The 18,540-nt window shown below is 43.7% G+C and overlaps 1 protein-coding gene and 1 long non-coding RNA gene across 11 annotated transcripts in view; one reads left to right on the forward strand and one right to left on the reverse strand.

The window, feature by feature from the left end:
* The window catches only part of LOC125281115 (uncharacterized), a 31,281-nt gene extending 14,384 nt beyond the window's left edge, over nucleotides 1–16,897 (reverse strand). The window contains exons 1-3 of one of the 2 annotated variants that reach the window (XR_007188186.2): nucleotides 16,514–16,897; nucleotides 14,593–14,983; nucleotides 11,021–11,151 (exon numbers count right to left, since the gene is read on the reverse strand). This is a non-coding gene — a long non-coding RNA (uncharacterized LOC125281115). Of the gene's footprint in view, nucleotides 1–11,020; nucleotides 11,152–14,592; nucleotides 14,984–16,513 lie in introns of those variants that run through there. The other variant, XR_008956318.1, reaches the window with a different exon arrangement.
* Nucleotides 16,898–16,946: 49 nt separating this feature from the next.
* The window catches only part of NRF1 (nuclear respiratory factor 1), a 143,223-nt gene continuing 141,629 nt past the window's right edge, over nucleotides 16,947–18,540 (forward strand). For 6 of the 9 annotated variants that reach the window (XM_026510985.4, XM_057304203.1, XM_026511042.4 and 3 more), the window contains exon 1: nucleotides 16,966–17,075. The gene's annotated coding sequence lies outside the window, so the exon portion shown is untranslated. Of the gene's footprint in view, nucleotides 17,076–18,540 lie in introns of all 9 variants that reach the window. The other 3 variants (XM_057304201.1, XM_044388236.3, XM_057304202.1) reach the window with 2 other exon arrangements.

The raw sequence follows: 18,540 nt of genomic DNA on the forward strand, positions 1-18,540 counted from the left end.
GTAGAACTTCCATTCCTGGGTATTTCTTTAATAGAACTGCGTAACTGTACGTGCATCCAGAGACATGCAGAAGAATACCCAAACATCATTAATAATGACACCAAACTGGAAACATCTCAAATGCCCAGAACAGCATAATAAATAAATTGTGGTATAGTCGTGAACTGTGGGAAGGAGCTATGCTTAGACATATGACATGGTTAATCTCATAAACTATGCTAACAAAAGAACCGGGACACAAAATAATTCATACTGTAAATTTCCACTTTCATAAATTTCAGGAACAGCCAAACGAATATGATGTTAGAAATCAGGCTGATGGTTGCCTTTGGGGAGGACTGGGTGGTAATGACTGTGAGGGGGCACGGGCTGGGATTCTGGGGTGCTGGGGGTGTTCTAGTTCTCCTGTTACACAGGGGAGTTGACTGAAATGTCACCGAGCTCTGTACGTCCAATTTTTGCACTTTTATATTACAGGTTATTTAAAAATTTATTAAAAATATACTTTAATCTATGAGGAGACCCTGCTTAATAACCCAGTGGCTGACAAAATTTTGCACAGCTGTTTTCTGAGTCTTCTTTTCCTATTGTGGAAGTTTCAAATTAAATATGCGGACAGCTGAATATTAAAGCAGCTCATCTTTAATTAGATCTTGTGTTGTTTGCTTCTGCGAACTTTCTTCTAAAACATTGCATTCATTATGAAAATAATGTAATCATACAAAATTTTGAAAAACAGAAACCAACAAAACCCCTAACCTATCTTATCAACTTATATACAAATTATTTTATAATTTTAATACATGTTCTTCTAATCTCTTTTCCTTCACAAACATTTAGATGGTCTTAAATTCAGTGAGACAATTTTTCCTCATTCAGGGTTTTAGTCACTTTCTCTATAATCTAAAAATATATTTAAATTTAATATTTACCCAGCATTTAAGGTCATCTCTAAAATACTCAGCAATGTGAAGGTATGTCAAGTAAAAATACAAAGTAAACTTCACCTAGCTGTTCAAAAAATAGCGTAACAATATATGTTGAATTCCAAATACCTCGAAGCAGTTTATATTCTTGATTTATTTGCATAAAAGGGACAGTGCTTTATTTGCTCTACTCTTTTGGTACAACAAACATGGCATATGGTCAATTGATAACGGGGCCACAACGCGACCGCAAGTTTTCCTGTCCTGCTTCTGCATTAAGCGGGCCTGGTCACCAAAATATCAAATATCCAACTTAAAGAACTATACCTGGTGTAACTTTTCCAGTCTCTGCCCTCCAAATACATCAAATGACTGGCTATTTAGATAATATAAATATACTGGCTAAAAGGTTGTCTTTAGGTTCATGCTTGAAAACATTGTATAGATGGGGTGATTCTTTTTTCAAATCTGCCTCTATCATAGAAGTAATACATCATAATGAACAGACCTAGATGTACTAGTTTGCGTACCTCTGAAAGCAATCTTGTGGCCAAGGATTCGAGTGCAAGCCTTTTATTTGGGAAATGATCCCAGGAGGCCTTGTTGGAAATGGGCAAGTGAGACAGGGAAGGAAGGGAAGGAAGGCAACAGAAGGTATGTGATACAGCAGGGGCCTGTTGTGGGCACCGAGTCTGGATCCCACTGAAGACCTCTGGGAAATAGTGTAGGACATGCCTCATGGGGTCCCAACGAAGGAGTGAGGAAGCTGGTGTAGTTATCCTCCAGCTCCCACCCATTCGCTGACAGAGGGCTATTGGGGGTCTAACGCCCTAGGATTTCTGGCCTATCCTTAGCTGGAGCAGGGCCAAGAGAGCCAATATGGATACATTGTTAGCGATGTTGGGGACTTCTCAGTCATTACTGCTTCAGCTCTTTTTTCTCTTCCTTTCTTCTTCTTTTCATATTTCGTTGATGTGTACATTACACCTTTTTAATAGTCCCACAGTTCTTGAATATCCTGTTCTGGGTTTTTCAGTGTTTTTTTCTCTTTGCATTTTGGTTTTGGACATTTCTATTGACCTATATCTTCAAGCTCACTAATTCTTTCTTCAGCTGTGTCCAGTCTACCATCTACTCTATCAAAGTCATTCATTTTCATAATGGTGTTTTTGACTTCTAGCATTTCTTTTTGATTGTTTCTTAGAATTTCCATCTCGCTGCTTACATTACTTATTTTTACATGTTGTCTCTATTTTTCGTAAGAGTCTGTAGCATAGTAATCACAGTTATTTTAAATTCTGGTCTGATAATTCTAGTATCCCTGCCATATAGGAGTCTGATTCTGATGCCTGAGTTGTGTGGGGGAGGGGAAACGTCATAAAGTATCATGATTAGATATCAGTCTTTTAGTGAGCCTGCGCTTTTGGGCTGTGACCTTTACAAGTGCTACTCAATCTCTTTATCCTCTCTTTAAGTGAGACAGAAAGGCGAGAGGGGGCTAGAGTTCAGTATTTTCCCTCCCTCAGGTCAGTTAGGCTCTGGTGAGATAGTTTGTCTTGAGGGCAGGCCTTGTTAGGAGAAGAGAGTATTCTGGGCATATTTCAAAATGGCCCAACACACACCCCCAAAAGCATGAGGGAATTTTCTCCTTTTCTCTCTGTCCTTTCTTTTATTTTCTTTCTTCTTTTCTTTCTTTTTTTTTTTTTTAGTAGGCTCCACACCCAGCATGGAGCCCAAAGCGGGGCTTGGACTCACGACCCTGAGATCAAGACCTGAGCTGAGATCAAGAGTCAAATGCTTAACCAACTGAGCCACCCAGGTGCCCCACTCCTTATTTTCAATGTGAGAATCCGGTGGAGGTAAAATGCACAAAAATATGGGAACCCCTAACACTGGGCCCCCTAGAGTTTTTAATTCTCAAATTCGTCCACACTGAGCTCCTAGCAATTTGTCAATTACAGTTTAGGTTTTCCTACCACATCTTCACCAGCAATTGGTATTGTTGGCTTTTTTTGGATTTTTAGCTATTCTAATGTAGTGATATTTCATTATTGTTTTAATTTGCATTTCCCTAATGACATACAATGTTGAGCATCTTTTCATATGCTTCCCTCTCATTTTAAAATTCATTATAAATATAGTTCACTGTTAAAGAAAATAGGATAATTTATTGTGATGTTTATAACATATATAGAAGAAAAACTTATGACAAAGATAGCAGAAAGGATAGGCAGCCAGAAATGGATTTAGATTATAGTCGAGTTCTTATATTAAACATGGAGTGATATAATATCAAATGAATGTAGACTGTGATAAATTAAAGGCACATATTTGTAAAATCTAGAGCAACCATTAAAAAAATAAGCAAAGAGGTCAAACTAATAAGTGCATAGTGGAGATAAAGGGGAATCGTGAAAGAGAAATAAATCCTCAATCCAAAAGAAGATGGGCAAATACAAAAATGGAGGAAAAACAGATGGAATAGTATAAACTTAAAACCAACCATAATGATAATCACATTAAATGGAAATGGTCTAAACACCCCAATTAAAAGGCAGAGATTATCAGACTAGAACAAAAAGCAAATTTCAAGTATTTGCTGTCTATAAGAAATACACTTCAAATATAAAGAGACAGATTGGAAGTAAAAGAATAAAAAATTATATACCACTTAAACATTAACTTTAACATGTCACCTTCGGTTCAAGAAATGTAAATGTGTGTGAAAACGAAGGTTTGTGTGTATATTTGTATGTACTTATTTTGCAAGAAGAACTATAAGAAGGAGGAATAAAAACTAATAAAATGATTATCCATGGGTGAAGGTGAGAGGAAGACATTAGGCTGAAAAAGACATCTCTGAATATATATATATATATTTTAATATTTTTAGCTTTGCAATCATGTAAATGTTTTGTGTATTCAAAAATAAAACCAAATAAAATCCTGTTATTTTCCACAGCAGTACACGATACTCACATGGCCAGTACCCAGTTTTGAACACAGCAGGATTGAGTGAGCCTAAATGTATATCAAGTTGGTGTCACAACAAAGAGAAAAAAATTATTTCAAGTCACCTTAGATCATAGTATTTTGACTATACATCCTCATAGGAATATTTTTTTTAAAGACATATAAAGCTGCAAAGAAATCTTAACCTCTATTCGATAGTCTTACTATAAACAGTAATATTGGTATTACCACTTTGAAACTCTTTTACATAAATTATATGGTAAAGCAAATAGGTAATTGTTTTAATGTTGTTAGGAACTAATTTTTTCAGTGTAAGAGAAAAGTGATACAAGTATAAAGATGGTAAGGTTAAGTAAACAATTGTAAGGTTAAATCTGAAGAAAAAGTATCAGTATAAACCCTTTCTGTTCTTTTATTTTTTATTTTTTTAAAGGTTTTATTTACTCATTTATTTTTTTAGAGAGAGAGAGAGAAAGCGTGTGAGTGGGGGGGGGAGGGACAAAAGGAGAGGGAGAGGAAGAATCTTAAGCAGGCTCCATGCCCAAAGTGGAGCCTGACTCGGGGCTCAATCCCATGACCCTGACATTATGACCTGAGCCGAAATAACAAGTCGGATGCTTAACTGACCGAGCCACCCAGGTGCCCAACCCTTTCTGTTCTTTTAAAAAATACTTATTTCATAGCATTATCCACTGAAGACGATGACCCAGTAGCAATGATCACTCCTAGTATCTAGACTGTGGTCCCTAAATACCTTTCCCTCCTAATCAGAACCTGAGATTTTCATAGGAATGGCTGACGGTTAGTATGTGGCAGGAATGAGCCTGAGAAATTTTACTTGGCCCTGGGATATCTTCTTACTATAGAAAGCAAGCACGACTCACAAGCCATAATGAATATGTAAACAAAACAAAACGCTTAACTACACACTTAAAAATGGTTAAGGTAACAAATTTTATATTATATGCAGGCTATTGGTTCAATTGCATCCCCTTGAAATTCATATGTTGAAGTCCTAACTCCCAGTACCTTGGTATCTCAGAACGTGACTGTATTTGGAGATAAGGTCTTTTAAGAGGTAATTAAGAGGGGCGCCTGGGTGGCTCAGCCATTAAGTGTCTGCCTTCAGCTCAGGTTGTGATCCCAGGGTCCTGGGATTGAGCCCCGCATCAGGCTCCCCACTCCATGGGGAGCCTGCTTCTCCCTCTCTCTCTGCCTGCTGCTCCCCCTACTTGTGCTCACTCTCTCTCCATCAAATAAATAAAATCTTTAAAAAAAAAAAAAGAGGTAATTAAGTTAAATAGGCTGTTAGGATGGCCCTAATATGACCAGTGTCCTTAGAAGAAGGGGAAATTTGGGCAGAGAGAGAGAGACAACAGACAGCTGCAGGCATAGAGAGATGACCATATGAAAGCACATCGAGAAGGTGGCCTTCAGTGAGCCAAGGAGAGAGGCATCAGAAGAAACCAAACCTGCTGACATCTTGAGCTCACACTTCTAGTCTATAGAACTCTGAGAAAATAAAGTTCTGTTGTGTAAGCTACCCAGTCTGTGGTATTTTGTTATGGCAGTGTCAGCAAACCAATAGAGTGTATTTGACCACAGTAAACCTAAGTTGACTCTCAAGAAAAGAGAAAGCCCAAAACAAGGAAACAAAACTATGTGTTGGCCACCTGAGTGTCTGTGGGCTGCTGTGGAAAGTCACAGAAAGTGCTTTGTGAGTCATGTTGCTTGGTGCCACCATATTTGAGTGGGGCCTCATTTCAGTTGGGCTCTTGACACTAGTGGTCCGCCCTCTTGTCTACCCTTGCGTGGTGCTTTCTCCCGAAGCACGCCTGTTCTACACCTTTGCCATTGTTCCAGAGCTATTGACTGCTGGGTCCCCTTTTCAGCAGATGACTTAGTCCCCTGCCTCACAGAGGAAACAGGACAAACCAGCTTGAATCCTCTCTCCCTCATGCATCCCCTACTAACACTCACATCTATATCCTCACCCATCCTTCCTTCTTCCCTTCTGGCTTCTCTTAAATGTGAAGGTGCCCCACCTCCTTTCAGCCTCATCCCACTCTTGTGCTTTCTCTCCTCCTTAGGAAGCTTGCTCCATCAATTCCTCCCTCTTCCTGTAGTTTCAACCTTTCTCTTTCTACTGGCTCCTCTCCAGAAGCCTAAACATATGTTCAATCCTCCCTCATTCTACCTTGACTTTAGCTCTCTCTAGCTACCACAACCTCTCCATTACTCCTTTTTATCCATCATTCTTAAAGGAATAGTCTACTCTAGTTCTCTCTGCTCTCCCATTTCCCCTTTATTCTACTACCCATTGAATTCTGGTTTCTTTCTTTCTTTCTTTCTTCCTTCCTTCCTTCCTTCCTTCCTTCCTTCCTTCCTTCCTTCCTTCTTTATTTTAAGTAATCTCTACACCCAGCATGGGGCTTGAACTTACAACCCTGAGATCAAGAGTCACACACTCTATAGACTGAGCCAGCCAGGCGCCCCATGAATTCTGGCTTCTGTTTGCACCATTCCAGTAACTGTTCTGGCAAAGGTCTTTCATGACCTTGTGTTGGTGAGCTCTCCCCTCCTCCACTGTTGGATGTGTGTTACAACTGGCCTCCCGGTCTCACCATGTCATAATTGAAACACATCAATTTTTTTTCTCAAATGAACTTCTCTTCCTGTCTTTATTTTTGTTAAGGGAGTTGCTGTCACCAGCTCCATACTTCAGCCTTATCTTTGGGCTTTGGAGTGGTTTTTGTTCAGTAATTTTAAGGGATTGTTTTTACTAGGTAATACATTCAAATGGTTCAAAATTCAAAAGGTTCACTGATGAACACTGAATAGGCTCTCCCACTTCTGAACACCAATCATCCACTTCTGCTTTCCACAGGCCAGTAATGCCAAAGTTTTGTGTGTATTGCTTTAAGGATATAGGCCTATATTTTGCATAGGTCAGAAGTATATTTATTTACATTTTTTTCCCTTTTAAAAGTACAAATGATGAGGGAACGGGTAGGGAGGTGGGCGAAATGAGTGAACGGGGTCAAGAGGCACAAACCTCCAGTTATAAAACAAATAAGTCACGGGGATGTAATTTATAGCATGGGAACTATAGTCGATCACATTGTAAAGCATGTTTGAAAGTTGCTAAGAAAGTAAATCTTAAAAGTTCTCATCACAAGAAAAAAATTGTTTTTAACTTTTGTATGGTAGCAGATGGTAACTAGACTTATTGTGGTGACCACTTCACAATGTATATAAATATCAAATCATTATGCTGTATACCTAAAACTAATATAATGACATAGGTCAGTTATACCCCAACAGCAACAACAACAACAACCCAGGCAAAATTCAAAAAAAATACAAATAGCCTACCATATACACAGTTCTACTTGCATTTTTCATGTATATATTTTGGACATCATTTCATCAAATGCTTTTCATCCTTTGTTATAGCTGTACAGAGTTTAGCAATATTTCGAATTCCTCTCTTTCCTCGTCTCAAACATCCAATCAACTGCCAAGTTATATTAATAGTGTATTATTTTTCCTACAGTCTCACCATTGCCGGTGCCAATTTGTTTAGACTTTCACCTTTCTGCCTGGATTAACACAATAGCCTCTAACTGTTCACCCTGACCTTAGCCCTTCCTTTTTAGTTCAGGCTATTCTGTTCCATTAATCTTTTTAAGTACCGCTCTGATTACGTCACTTCCCAGTTTAACAGTCACCGCTATTTTCTTGTTGCTGGAAGAGTCTCACTCTGTGGTCCCTCCTTTTCTCTTACTCTGGCCTCCTCCTTCAGGCTCTGGATACTTCAGTCATACCCGAGAGTCCGATGATTCTAGAGCAATCCTTTTGTGTTCTCACGGGAGCATTTTTGAAAATGTTAACTTTACCTTGAGTTATATATGACCTTGCCACCAAGTCCAACTCCTTCTTCCCCAAGGTCCAGCTCAGGTACTAACTTTCCTATGAAGTCGTCCTGACCCTCACTATTAGCCAGGGCCAGAAGTGGGATGAGCCCAGAAAGGTGCGTAAGGTGCAAAATTTAAGGAGGCACGCCCTCTCAGGGTTGTGGAAGTGCCAAGCCTGCACTCACATAACCCTGAGAGTCAGGGGCTCCTTGCTTCCCTCATTCTGGTCCAGCCCTGCCTTTAGCAGCTCTGGGCCTCCTCTAAGTCCCCAAAGAGTTTGCTTTGTACATCTCTAGTGCATTTTCTCTTCTTACGTGTATCGTAGTTATCGATAACAGAATTTCTCGTCTCCCCACAGCTCTAAGCAACTTGAGTACAGAACCAGGCCTGTTTTGGATCCGGGGTGTCTTGCCCAGAGTCTCAGACACACAGATACATATTCGCTACAACTCTTTAGGTTGGTAGTGTCTACCCATCAGAAACTTCTACTCAAAGTCCTCTAAGCAAAAAAGGCAATTTATCAGGAGAATATTCAGGAACTGAGGAAACCCATCAGCAGGGATCCTGTGAATACCAGGAAGAGAACTAGGGACTGGAGTACTGTGGGGACCCTCGGAAATACTCTCTCATGTCTGCTTCTCTCACTGCTGATGGACTGTCTCTGTTCCCCAGTTCATTTGGTAAGAAATGGCTTCTGCTTACAGCTCCCAAAGTTAAAAAAGGGTAGAGTGAGAGAGAGATCTCAATTCCAATTTCAGAATCTCCAGGAAAGGATCGGATTAGCTAACTTGAATCAGGTACCTATTTCCAGACTAATCATACGTGGCCAGAAGGTATGAGAGGGATAATGGAGCCTTGGGGACCTCAGTGGTGTTCATGGATCTTTTCTCTAATGCCACCATTAATGTGACTCAGCTCTAGCATGATTTCAGTCTGTCTTAGCCAAACATGCTAAATTCCCAGGACAGAGAATATACTTGGCATAGCTTGGGTCAAGTGCATGCCTGAGTCGGTCAGCAATGGGGGGATGAGGGTTTTAAAGTATAGGAGTGACTTCTGGGGGCCATTTCTGTGAATGGGGGCAGTTTCCAGAGAAGGGGAATCTCTTGAGTTAGCAAGTCACACCCAAAGGTGACTGTTAGAAGGTATTTGTTGAATAAATAAATGAGTGAATGATATTAAAAAAGAGCAACTGTCTAAAGCTATGAGGTAAGTATTAGGGAGTTATTGGACAACTCACTTCTCCAGCACCCTCAAGATCTAATCAGCCTCCAAGCCCCGATTAAGCTTTCTTCCCAATGTCTCTCAAATCCTTCCCTCCCTTCTATGCCACGGGCACCACGAGTTTGCATTCATGCCTGATTGCTCCATCTCAGCCTCCCCCACCTCCACTCTGTGCTGCTGCCTGCGCCCAGAGTAATCTTCCCAAAACATATGGCTTCCCTGTTGCCACCCGTCACTCAATCTGTCTGAAACCAAACACATCCTCTTTCCATCTAAATTGGCTGTCCCTTTAGATGACTGTCAACCACACCACTACCTTTCTGTCATTTCATTCTTAAAACCTTGGAATTACCTCTGACCTCTGCCCTCCTAGTCCCTCAGTATTTCATTAGTTACCAAGCAGTGTCAAATTTTCCTTTATTTCCCCCGTTGATTTTTCTTCTCGTTTCAACATTTCCAGCCTAATTTTGGTCTGTTAGGGAGTTCAGAATATCTTCCAAGGACTGCTATTAAGATGGTATGGAGAAGATATCTGGTTGGAGATCTGGGAATGCCTGAATCCTGTCTTGGCCAGCCTTCTCCCCATCCCAAGGGGTCACTGGGGGAAATATAAGGAAAGGGAACAATGACACAATTAGGGAAAAAAAAGAACTTTATTATTAGCTGGGTATTTCGCCTCCAACCACAATGCAGAAGTCAGGAAAGACAGGCTGGACTCTGGTCCTCTCTGTCTATTCCCCCCACCTGATGCCCAAACATGAGTCTTAGAACTTTACTTCCTAGTGGCACAAAAAGCCAACCTCACCAGAGAAATTGTACAGAAAAACAAACCTGCAGCTTCTTTGCCCAAAAGCTGGGGTTGTCCAAGCCATCATAGGTGGGGCTGTAGCCCCAGGGCCTGGAGACTTCCTAGAAGGAGAAAAGAGAAGATGCTGGCTTGGGTGCCTCCAAGTAGGGCAAGGACAGCCCTGTTACCACTCAGGATGTGTTGATGATGGAAGGGACACTGCACCTACCCATCCTGAACTTCCTACCTTTTAAAGGCTCTACCCCTAGAAAATGTACCTTAAGCCATATTCTCCAATTTCAGCAAGTTTTTCTTCCCGTGTGGATATGGGTATGAGTTTGGGGTGGGGTAAAAGTTCTTGCTCACCATCCTGACTCCACCCTAAAGAGGGTGAAGAAGTGTCGAGCCTTGAGTGCCTTCTAGGGATCAGTGGCTCAATTCATATTTGGATTCCTGGTGAATCTACACTATTCTGACCTTGTAAGTGTCTTGCTTAAAATTGTCTAAAAGCCATCTGTTGCCCTGAATTAAGAATCCATTCCAAAGAAGGCCATTAGGACCCTGTACAGCCTGGCCCAACCTACCTTTTTTTTTTTTTTTTTTTTTGGTCATTAGGAATGACCTTAGGATTGTGGCAGACAGGGCAAGAAAAGTAAGAGATCAGTTGGATCTAATCAAGAGAAGAAGGAACTTGATGGTTACCAGAATTTTATCTACCTCATAACCTGATCAGTGGGTCCAGAAAGAATTAGGTTAGGCACCAGGGGGAATCTAATCTGTAGGGTAGGGTAGGGTCTAGGAAAGACCTGTTGACATAGATTATATTGAAGGGACTTGGCATGTTCACAGTGGTGGCAGAAGAATCTCTCTGATACATCTTGGCCAAAAAGCAATCTCAGCCTGCTGAGATGGGAATCCCCCTTCTCCTGCAGAGCCAAGCTCATTGGCTTGAGGCAGTCACCTCAATGGCTTGAGATGATAAATAATATTTAATCCCAAAAAGGTTCAGAATTAAATATGAGGATGATGGAATAAATCCACAGAATTTGTATTTTTGTCTTAACTCTAATAGTATTCTGTGTAATTTGGCATTTTCAATGTTTGTAAGATGTAGATAATTGATTAGAGAATCTGATAAATTAGACTTGTGAATCCAATGTAAAATACATAATTCAGTAATTGATTTCAGACTTGCATTAGAGATTTTTATTAGTTTGCAAATGGTATTGAAAGAGACTTTGGGGGTGCTTGGTGGCTCAGTCGGTAGAACACGTGAGTCTCAATCTCAGGGTCCAGAGTTCAAGCCCCACATTGGACATGGAGCCTATTTAAAAAAAAAGAGAGAGAGAGAGAGAGAGTTTGAGGAGTGTCTGGGTAGCTCAGTCAGTTAAGTGTCTGCCTTTGGCTCAGGTCATGATCCCAGGGTCTTGGGATCGAGCCCCACTTCGGGCTCCCTGCTCAGTGGGGAGTTTGCTTCTCCCTCTGCCTCTGCCCCGGCCTCTGCTGATGCTCCCTCTCTCTCTCTCTCTCTCTCTCTCTAAAATAAATAAATAAAATCTTTAAAAAAAAAGAGACAGTTTGACATTCACTATATTTAAAGTTTAATATATTAGATTTTAAAATTTATTAGATTTTAAATATATTAGGTTTGCTAGATATCTGACTAGGAGCAAGTAATTTAAACTTCTTGTGTCTGAGTTCTCTTATGTATAAAATAAGTATAATTATACTACCTATTTCATAACATTGCTGGGAAGGAATTAAGGAGTTCATACAGGAGCTTGCAAAGGTGCCAGATTTTTAGTGAATGCCCAGTAAGTTAGTTATTGTTGTTGTTATTATTATTTATATGAGGACATTCTGTTTGTTAGATCAGGGATTTAAATACAGAGTTTAAAAGACAAAGTAAATATGTATATAAATGCAGTTTAAAATGGTTAGCGGTTATTTAACAACATTAAATGAGTGAAGTAGCTATTTAAAGGAGTATAATGTAATCCAGTTGAGTTGAAGGAGAATTAATCAGCCTTTTCTCAAGGACAAGGCCCATGTTTCTCACCGTATCCCCAGCACTCTGGCATTTGGTATAGAGAGGTGCCCAATAAATATGCGTTGAATTGACCTGAGAAATCATATAAAAAGGATTCTAAGATGTTATATCCAAAAGACACTGTCAATTGAGACAGGGACCACAGGAGGAGAAGCAGCTTTGAGGCAAGATAATGAGGCCAGGTTTTAACTCACTGAACTTGCAATGTCTATAACACAGGAGCTCTTGATCACAGTTCAAAGTCTCATGGGCAGGACAGACAGTCGGGAAACAGTGTGAAGACGGAAATACATATGACAGGGGGCCATCAACAGACTTTGGGGTCAGGGAGAGGAGGACCCTTTGAAAATGATTGTTAAGATTTCTTAGATTTTGAAATAGATGACATCAACTTAAAGGCTCAAAGAAAAATAGATTTTAAGTGTTGTTACCTTTAAAAAAAAAGATTTATTTATTTGAGAGAGAGAGAGAGAGAGAGCACAAGCAGGAGAGAGAGAGGGAGGATAGAGAATCTCAAGCAGACTCCACACCCAGCATGGAGCCCAATGTGGGGCTCGATCTCATCACCCTGAGATCATGACCTGCACTGAAATCAAGAATCAGACGTTCAACCGACTGAGCCGCCCAGGTGCCCTAAGAGTTGTTACCTTAATACAGAAATATTAATTTAGATAAAGTAACAGTAAACAGTCTTACCCATCCTCTTTCCCCCAAACCACCCTCACACATAAAAAAACTCACCTTGACATTTCTAAGCTTGAAACACACTGCTCCCTTACACAAATCCCTGGCCTTGGCCTCCCTTGAATGCTCTCCCTAGCTTTTTGGGGGAGTCCCCAGGGATATTTACATGTGCTCACAAACACCTATTCATCGTCATCACCACCACAACAGCCACCATCTATCATACCTGTATTTTGTACCAAGCAATTTGCATGATTCATGGTAATTGGGAAGAGCTAATAATACCCAGCGATTACTATGTGCTTCCTGGGTCCAGGCTCTGTTCTGAGTCCTTATATTACCTCTTGACCTCCATGTCTTGGGCAGAGAAACAGAGGCTTAAAATGTTGAGTCACTTGTCAGGGTCGCACAGGTAGGAAGTGGTACGGCCAGGCTTTGAACCTGGAGTCTGTCCCATGTTATGATGTGGCCTCTGAAAGCAGGGGGTGTGGCTGCTGGGGCCACTGCTCTCTGGAAATGCAGACCTTGCCTGGGCCAGCCCTTCGTGTTCCCAAAGAGGTAAAACTCCCTTGTATTGTTTACATAGTTCCAGGTTCCCCTAAATCCTTATGGGGCTGGGGCTGCACACATTCCAAAGTAGAACTGGGGAGGCTGCTTCTTTTGGGACTCCTACACAGTGGGTCCTGAAGGGTCCCTTGTCAAAATCGTTGCTTCAGCCATCTTTCTTCATCTCCTTCTCCCCTGCTGTCCCCCCCATGCCACCCCACAGGACACAGTCAACACTAGACGAGAAGACTACCTTCTAGAGCTAAATCAGCTCCTGTCAAGTGTCCCACTAGTGAGCAAACCACCTAGGACAGGCCTGAATGCTGGCTGCTCCAACTGAGACCTACCTCAGTGCTTTACGTGCTAAACACACTTGGAGGCCTCCCACCTCCACCTGTTGCTCAGTCTCCCACAACAATCCACCCGGTTAAAGTGCCTTCACCGTTCTGCTCTGTGTCCATAAGAATCTTGCCCACCCTTCAAGGCCAAATCAAGGTACATCTCTCTGAAATTTCCCACGTAAATTCAATTCTGATTACCTGGAGCATTTAGTATCTGTAGGACCACTCAATTTGGTTCTTAGCACACACTATAATTCAGCCAGTCAAATGACCAGCACCTTCTTCTTCTTCTTCTTTTTTTTTTTTTTTGATTTTGTTTACTTATTAGAGAGAGAGAGAGAACACAAGTGGGGGTGAGGGCCAGAGGGAGGAGACAAGGAAACGCCCTCTGAGTGGGGAGCCCAACACGGGGCTCGATCCCAAGACACTGAGATCATGACCCGAGCTGAAGGCAGACGTTTAACCAACTGAGCGACCCACGTTCCCCCAAATGCCCAGCAGCTTATTGAAAGCAAAGCCAATTGGGGAATCTCCTGCATTGCCAAGGCTGATGAACTCCCAATATATTCTCAAGGGTCTAGGCTTCTTCGTCTTCTTCTTCTTCTTTTTTTTTTTTTTAAAGATTTTATTTATTTATTCATGAGAGACAGAGAGAGAGGCAGAGGGAGAATCAGGTTCCCTGCTGAGCAGAGAGCCCGATGCGGGACTTGATCCCAGAACGCTGGGATCATGACTGAGCCGAAGGCAAACAATTAACCATCCGAGCCACCCAGGCGCCCTAGGCTTCTTTTTATTCTTGCTCTGGGCGCCAAGATTAAGTCATCTTAAGTCTTTTTCTTTCTTTTCTTTTCTTTTCTTTCTTTCTTTCTTTCTTTCTTTCTTTCTTTCTTTCTTTCTTTCTTTCTTTCTTTCTTTCTTTTCTTCCTTCCTCCCTCCCTCCCTCCCACCCTCTCGCTCTCTCTTTCTTTCTTTCCTTCTTTCCTTCCTTCTCTCTCTCTTTCTCTCTCTCTCTTTCTTTCCTTAAGCTCTATATAGGGCTTGAACTCACAATCCTGAGACCAAGAGCCACACACTCCACTGACTAAGCCAGCCAGGCACCCCAAGTCATCCCTTTTTCTTAATGCGACTACTACCTACAGCTTACCTTATAGAGTTGTCTTCCGACATTATCCTGTCTACAGTTTCTGACTTCCTTGTGCTGAAGCTGATCACTGTCACTTTGTTGGAATCCAGTTCTTTTAATCTCTTAGGGTCGATTTTTCTGCTTTTTTTCCTGAGACTGATTCTAGAATCTTTGGTTATCCCAAATAAAAAGGCTTTTGGACAGAGCAACTGGGGTTCACAGGCTCATTTGTCTTAAGAAAATAACTTGCATGTCTGAGGAGGGTGGACACAGAGGTCTCTCACTGTATGTTTACTGAAGGTCTACCGCCAGCCAGGAATTGCATGAGATGCTGGTATACAATCATGAACGAGATGAAATCCCTGCCCTCCTGCAGCTTCTGGATTGTGGAGGATTCATGGTCTGAGAAGTGCTGTGGAGAAAAAGTAATGCAGTACTTTCAAACTTTATGCAGCTGTAATCCAGTAAGAAATGTGTTTTATATCATGATCTAGTACAAATACACAAACCTATGTACATACATTTATATAGCTGAAATAAAAGCTTCACAAAACAAGAGCCTCACTAAGTGTGATGCTCTCTGATATTTTCTATTTCTTTTATGAAATGTTGGTCATGACCCACTAAGTTCATTTTGTGCTTCCTCAGTGGGGATCAGCCTGCAATGTGAAAATGCTGGTAATGGTTCAGAGCACAACTCTGAGGCCAAGCTGAGGGCTTTCAGACTTGGCTCCACCTTTTAGTGTCTGGGTTTGGGCAAGTAATCTCTACATGCCCTTGTTTCTCTACCTGCAAAATGAGATAATAACAACAGTATATCTGCCTTGTGGACTCTCCTTGAGAATTAAATGAGAAAGGAGATAATGTGTGTAAAGGACTTAAATAGGGCCTGAAACATCATGAATGCTCAATAAGCACAGGTGCTAAATACTGGGTATGATGATAAAAGAGCCAAAGCACTCAATCTGGGGGGACATGAGAATGCTTCCTGGAGGAAACGACATAAATGTTGAGACCTTAAGAAATGGCAGGAAGTATTCAGGTTTAAGTAGGTAACAAGAAGGAATTAAGAGTGGAGAAGAAAGTTCTGTGCAGAGAGAGCAGCCCTTGCAAAAATGATGAGGTGGGAGAACTTCCTGCCATGTATGACTTGGGAGCTTCCTGATTTGGCTGCAGCCTGAGGGAGAAGTCTGTGGCTGATGAGGTCAAAGATATCAGCAGGAGTGAGGTCACCTTGGGCCCCAAAGCCAACTGAGAGAATTTTAGGCTTTAACTTATGTGCAATAGGATCTTATTAAGCCTGTTAAGCAGGTAAATGACATGATTTTCTTTTTTGAAAGACCACTTAAGCTATAGGGCAGAGAATGGATTGGAGAGGGCAATTCCTGTAGCAGGGAGACCGTGAAGTCTTTTGCGGTATCTTGATGAGAGATTTGGTAGCCTGAACCAACCACGCATCCCAATGCAATGGTTCTTAAATTATGGTGTTCATGAGAATTACCAGGACAAGGTGTGAGTAGGGGGGCTGTTAAAAATTCAGTTTCCCGGGCTAACAAGCCAAGATTGTGGAGACAACCAATTGGGGCCCAGGATTTAAGTAATCAGCCCTAGTGATTCTGAGGCACGTAATTTCCTGATCACACTTTTAAAAACCAAGAACAAAAACAACCTCTCATATGTCACTAACATTAGATTGTTTTTCTGCTACCCACTCCTCTTTACTTCTCAGGCACCTGCTTGGGGCTCCCTATTGCTTCTGACTCCCTGCACTGAAGGTACGAACTCGTTCAGAGCAAGGGCTTCATCTTTCTAACAGGTGCATCTCCAGGGTGTCGAGAACAAAACTGGCAGAGAAAGGGCCTTCTAGAAATGTTTGCCAAGCGAATAAATGAGCGGATAAATTAATATATTGCTTTGTGCAAAAATTTTTGCTTTTAAATACCTGGGCAGGGTTTGAAATCGGGAAACAAAGGTCATTCCAAAGAAAGGGTGAAGATGCAACTGTCAAGGCTGAGGAAAATGCGGGGAAGCCCGTTCCCAATTGTCGAGGCTTGTTCAGGAGGTGCTATAATTCTCGGGACTGGGGGGCGAGAAATGTTACTATTTCCAGATTAGCAACCATCTTGGGCTGCCTGTGCCACTCTCCCGAAAGTCCACGCTTGACTTATCCAGTTGCCTTCATGGCTCCGGCCCCATCCAACCCTTTCAAGCTAAATGTGGGCTCCAGGAAGCCGCGGGGGCCGGCAGGGACCCTCGCTCAGAACCCCCTCCGGGCCGGCCCGGCTTAACAGCGACGACCTCCCCATCATGGCGGCCGCCGGGCGGGGAAGCTGAGCCCGTGCGTCGCGTGCGTGCCTCCTCTCCCTCCCCTCCCCCTCCTCGGCGGCGGCGGCGGCGGCAGAGGCGGCAGCGCTCGCCATTGCCGCTGGTGGCAGGAGGCTGCGAGGAGCCGGCGCGGTCGCAGTCTCCACGGCGCAGGCCCACGGTAGCGCAGCCGCTCTGAGGTGAGTGCCCTACCGCGCAATCTCCAGCTATTTCAGCCCCGGCGCAGCCGCAACACGCCGCCCGCCCGCCGGCCGGCCGGCCCGCCCCGCAGCCTGCACCCTGCCGCCCCCGGCTCCGGGCCTGGGCCCCTGCCGGATTCGGCCCGCCTCGGGCGGGGGGCCCCGGCCCGGCCCAGTCAAACCGCCACCCCGAGGATGCGCAGGCCGCAGTAGGCCCCAGGCGTCCTGGCGGGCTCGGGAGGGAGGCGCTGCCCTCCCGAGAGCCCCAGGGTTCCGGCCTCCCCCGCCGCCTGAGGCTCTGGGGGCCGCGGCCTCCTCTCCACCGTAGAACCCGGGGTCTGGGCCCGGCCTTCCCGCGGGCTCGGGAGCCGGAGGCCCGGGAGAGCGCGCCGGGCCCGGGAGCGGGAGGTGGGCGGGCTGCGCGGGACCGGAGCCGCGGCTCCCCGCTCGCCCCCTCGGCCCTTCCCGGGTCTGGTCCGCGGGCGGCGCGGCGGGCCGGGCCGGGGCGCGGGAGCCGCTGTCTCCTGCGGGAGAGGAGGCTGGCTCTTGGGGCGGCCTCCGAAGCTTCCCTCCCGCAGGGGTGGCGTGGGCTTGTTACCCAGGTAGACCGGGGGACGCTGGAATATGGCGCGTTGCCCACCTTCTTGCAAGTTAGGAGGCGGCCCGGGCAGCAGCGGCGGCAGTTCGAGGAGGAGGGCGCAAAGTCCTTTTGTACGCAGAAATAAGGAGCGACATTGTGTTTTCTTCCCCATCTGAGATGCTGCCGGTGGAGGGGCCTCGGTTCTTCCTGTGCCTGGGGTGGTGGTCCCCTGGGTGAGGAGAGGGGGAGTGGCGCGACCCTCGGAAGGAACCGCACTGTTGCCACTGTAAAGACAGGGGCTCTGGATGGCCTTGTGCGTGGGTATTATCTCACATCCCCAGCCTTTTGGGGAACTCAAGGGTTTGCCCCTGCATGTTGTCCACCTCACTGTGCAATGATGTCCACCGCCTCTCTCACCTGTTGTGTCGTTGCTGCTGGTCCCAAAGTTTCTACAGTGCTTCTGACTGTCCCCATCAGAACTTGGAGTTGTTTAAAAATCTTAATATTTTTAGGGCTTCAAGTGGTCATCTGCACCAGCCAGTTGGAGGAGCTGTTGCCTGATCTCCATCCCTTCTTAAGCATTAGATTAGAATATATTAATTGCTTATTTTAGAGTTGGTGTCAGTTGTGCTTAATTTTTGTGGTTAGAGCAAAATTCACGTTTTCTTAAGTGTGTGTAGAGACAATGGGTTGGGAAACTTTTAAGGTGAAGGCAGTGTGAGTGAACCTGTCAGGTTGGACAGTGCTCACAGGAGAATGGGTATGTGCATCTCACCTTTTTACTAGGGCATCATTTGTGCCCACCGTGATCCTTTTCCTATTTCATGTACAGCCTTTAAAAAAAAATTACTTTGAACAGTAAGTTAATGGGTTGTTCCTCACTCA

Source organism: Ursus arctos, unplaced genomic scaffold, assembly GCF_023065955.2.
Source record: "Ursus arctos isolate Adak ecotype North America unplaced genomic scaffold, UrsArc2.0 scaffold_3, whole genome shotgun sequence".
Classification (NCBI taxonomy): domain Eukaryota; kingdom Metazoa; phylum Chordata; class Mammalia; order Carnivora; family Ursidae; genus Ursus; species Ursus arctos.